Below are 4,653 nucleotides of genomic sequence, written 5' to 3'. Positions count from 1 at the left end.
CGTTCGTGGCCCACTTGGTCCACCATTTGACTGAACTGTTGTCAATCAAGCTCTTGGTCTGGTTCAACCAGGCCCGCATTATATCTTGGATGCGACTTGCTCCCATCTGTGCTCTGCTTTCCACCACTTGTCGCTCCTCCTTCAACTGCTTGATGAGGTTTGCCGTATCCTCCGCCTGCTCCCTGTAGCGCGTCAGCTGCCCTTGATATGTCGTTTGCAGCCTCTGCAGTACCTCCGCCGCTCTTTCTTTTTCCGCCTGCTGTTGCCTGAGGAGCTCTGTCCGAACCTTCTCCGCCTCTTCCAACCGTCTTCTGTTTTCCGCTTGTTCCTTGGCGAATGCGGTTGCGGTCCGATCAACGGCTTGCCGGAGCTCATCCGTTCGTTCCTTGTGCTCCGTTTGCAACCGTTTATACTCCCGGTGCAATTGCTCAAATTCCTCCGTTTTTTGTTTGAGCTTGCCGTTGATTTGGCGATGGTTCCGGTCCTCCCGGTCCTTTACCTGCCGGAGTTCCTCTTTCAGGCCCTCTACTTCTGTTTCGGCGTTCCTCCGGAGCTTGTCCTTCTCTTGCAGCATTTTCTCCTTTTCCTCCTTGAGCCGGTCGTATGCTTGATGGCCTTTCCGTAAGCTCTCCTCGGCACGGCGTAGATTCTCAGCAGTCTTTTTGAGTTCTGCCTCCGCTGCCGTCTTCAATTCTCTTTCGCGGCTCCTCAGCGCTTCTTGGGCAGCTAGCTCATCCTTTAAATCCGCAAGCTCTTGGGCTTGTGCCGCATTTCTCTCCGGAACGGTTTCCGTTGCCGGGGTCTGATTGCTATGTACAGGTTGATTTGATACTTTATTCTGTACATTGCCCGGAGTCACCGGTGCTTGGACTTGTGTTTCCCTTGTGACCCTGTCCAAGTCTTGTTCAAGGCTCCGGATTCTGGACCGGGCCGTCTCTAGATCTACGGTTGTGACGAGCAACCGTTCCTGGTGCGTTCTCTCTTCCGCCTCTATATACTCCACCACTCCGGCGATTTGCTCGCCTACCCATCGTAGCCACATGCTACTGGTGCCTTGTTGCTGTACTGGCCGGGTCGGCTCATTCCCTGTGGACTTGTCTGGCCTGAGTGCCTGCATATGCCGTTCTGGTTCTACTCCTTGGCCGCCGTGTGTGCTGGCTGTGCTCGCCGGCTGTTGCGTTCCGGTTCCCGCCGTCTCCGCAGCCGTTGGCATGACTTCTTCTATAGAAGTCGCCAAGACCGGTTCCCTATGCACCGGTTCCGGTTCTTCCCTTGTGGTTTGCTCAGGTTGAGTTGGGGGCGTTTCTGCCTCTCGCGGGTACGACCGCTCCCCTCCTGTCTCGGCGGTCCTACTTCTCGACCGTCGTTGGAGGTGCTCTTCTGGCTCCTCCGTTTCCTCTTCCTGTGTCACGGCATGTTTCTGTGCCGTCAAGGGTTCCGGTTCCTTCTGTCCTGGTCTCCGTAAGGTTATCTTGACGGGTCGGACCGGTGACACCTCCTCCGGTTCTGGGACCCGTTTCTTCCCTTTCGTCGCCTTCGACGCCAGCAGCTGCTGTCGTTTGGACGCCGGCTTCGAGGTGCTTCCTTCCGATACTCTTGGCCGCTTCTTTGGCTGGGCGGTCTCGACCGGCGGCACGAGCAATGTTATCCATTGAGCTACGGCGTGCCACAGCTTCCGGCCCTCCTTGCCGTCCTTCCCTCGTACCATGTCGATTGCCATGCACAACCCGTCTGCAATCAACACCGGCCAGTCCACCTTGACCCCTTCATAGGTGGCTATGATCATCCCTGCCCGATTTTTTGGCATGACAGGGGGTCGGGGGTACACGTGACCGTACTCATGGAGCACTCGAGCTATCTCCCTGAATAGCGGATCTTCGCCGCCCTGCGTCCGATAGCCTTTGCCGGCAACAGAGTACTCACCGAAATATCGGGTGAGTTGCTCCGAGGTTGGGTTATCGATCTGAAAGATTCCTCCCTCCGGAAGGCCTGTTAGCGCGCGGATCGCTTCCTCGGTGATGACCTCTGTGGCGAGCTCCTTGATGATCCGGTCTGCTTCTCTGTGCGGCGGTGCCTCCATGATGGCCAAGAACCCCTCCAGTCCGTTTTGCCTGAACCATTTCCTGGCCGCTTCCGACAGCGTTTGTGGTTCCATGTCTGCTTCAGGGTCGAGGGAAGATGGCGAAGTAGAGTGGTGATGAGAGTGAGAGCGAGAGAGAGAGCGTTCTGAGCGCGGGGGTTCTCTGCGTGCAGGTTCGCGTTTGCTCAGCTTCCACTGTCTTGGTGCTTCTGTGCTTCTTGGCTCGCGAAATGAAAAGGTCTCCATGCGTTCTGCTTCTTCTTTGTGCGTTTTGGCGCCTTTTTCGAGCATGCACACGTCGTGTACTAATTTAGTATTAAGTAGCGTGGCGTCTCTTAAATGCCCACTACGTACCTTTTCGCGCCTCGCTTTCACACCCGTTCATACCTCGATTTTTAATGATTTTTTTTTTTTTTTTTTTTTTTTTAATGACGGTGTGTGACCTTACACATCCGTAGGTCCCTCCGGACCCTGACCGTTTTCCTTACGGGTTGCCGTGTCTTCCTTCGTATTTACTACGGGTTCCCCGTCGTCTTTGTCTTCCGGATCAATCCGTACCGATCCCGGACAGGTTCCTGGTGTAGTGCCGGTGCGCTGCATAAACGGGTTCTTTGGCATCGGTCCTTTATAGGGCTTTAGTCGAAATCCATTCACCCACTTGCCTAGTACTTCACCGGCAAGTGTCCCTATCTGATAGGACCCGTTGTATTCCCGTGTCAGCCAATACGGGCCTGTCCATCTGAACCGGAGTTTACCCGGCATTTTGCCCATCCTCGTTTGGAATACTAGAACCGGCTTTCCGATTTCGAACATCTTTTCGTTACCTTTCCGGTGACGGTCAACGAACGCCTTCCGTCGTCGTTGCTCCAGTTCCATGTGGAGGATGCTGGCCAGCCGTTGCTCCTCCAGTTCGCATAGTGCTGCTAGCCGTATTTCCTCCGACTTCTTTTCATTCAGCCGTTCCCGTAGTTGGATCCGTAAGCTTGGTACCTGAAACTCGACCGGCATGACCGCTTCTAAGCCGAATGCTAACCGGAACGGCGTTGTCCGGATACTCGTTTTGTATGCCGTTCTGTACGCCCATAGCGCACTATGGAGCTTTGTGTCCCAGTCCGTCCGGTTTTCATTGACAATTTTGCGGAGAATGTTCTGCAGCGTTTTGTTGGTGGACTCTGCTAACCCGTTCGCCTGTGGGTAATACGGTGTGCTTCTTTTATGGACCACGGCATAGAACGTTGTTAAGCTTTCCACTACCTGGCCGAGGAAATGCCCTCCTTGGTCGCTGATCAGTTCAATCGGACATCCATATCGGCACCAAATGTTCTCATACAGGAATTTTGCTGTGGATGACGCGGTGTTGTCTCTCAGGGCCTTAGCTTCCACCCATTTCGTGCAATAATCCGTTGCCACGATGACATAACGATTACCCGTTCTCATTGCCGGTGGCTTGAACGGTCCGACAAAATCCAATCCCCACTTCTGGAATGGCTCTAGTGGAAGTACCGGTTGGTGTGGCATCCGTGCTTGCTCCGTAGGCTGGCCCATTCGTTGGCATAGGTCACATTCCTTAGCATACTTGACGGCATCTTTTAGCGTCGTGGGCCACCATAAGCCGCTGTGCCATACCTTTCTTGCCGTCGCTTCCCCGGCATAGTGTCCTCCGGCAACCCCACAGTGTGCTTCCCGTAAGATTACTTCTTTCTCGTCACTACGGACTGCCCGTCTCCATATTCCATCTGCTCCTTTGTGGTAGAGAGTGTCCCGTAATAGACAGAAATTGCGGCTCTGCACCGCCAGTCGTTTCCTCTCGTCCCGGTTCATTTCCTCCGGTGGCAGGCCCGTGCTTAGGAACTGGTGCATGTTTGTCAGCCATTTATCTTCTGATGCCACCGTGTCGTCCGCTGCCGTTTCCGGGGTGATACGGAATAACTCCGCGTCCGGGAATTCATCCGCTACTCCGTCGCCTGGTTCTCCGGACTCTAACCGGCTCAGGTAGTCTGCTACGGCATGCTGGATACCGGGCCGGTGGAAAATCTCGAATTCGAACTCCTGCAACAGCAAGGTCCAACGGGCCAACTTACCGGTCAGGGACGCCTTGGACACTAAGTACAGAAGCGCCGAGTGATCCACATGAAAGGAGAACTTCCTTCCCAATAGGTAGTGCCGAAACTTTGTGACACTGTAGATCATGCCGAGGGCCTCCCGTTCCGTCGTTGAATAGTTCTTCTCCGCTTGGGACAGCTTCCGGCTGGCGTAATATACCGGCCGGTACCATTTGGGCTCCGTAAGCTGCATCAAGGCGCTGCCAATCGCGATGTCGGACGCGTCCACGAACACGTGAAATTCCTTGCTCCAATCCGGAGGCTGCACGACGGGTGCTTGCGATAAAAGTACCTTCAGGGCATTGTATGCCTTATCCTCCGTATCCGTCCATTGGAACGGTGTCCGATGTACCGCGGTGTGTAGTGGTGTAGCCAAATCAGCCAAGTGACGGAGCATCCGGCTGTGCCACCGGATCTGTCCTAAGAATCGGCTTAGTGCTTTGGCTGTTTTCGGTGCCGGTGCCCCTAGTA

This window comes from Azolla caroliniana, unplaced genomic scaffold (genome assembly GCF_043228905.1).
Source record: "Azolla caroliniana isolate FFs.n. ecotype wild unplaced genomic scaffold, voAzoCaro1.0.p SCAF_49, whole genome shotgun sequence".
Taxonomy (NCBI): domain Eukaryota; kingdom Viridiplantae; phylum Streptophyta; class Polypodiopsida; order Salviniales; family Salviniaceae; genus Azolla; species Azolla caroliniana.
This window is presented reverse-complemented; position numbering follows the sequence as displayed.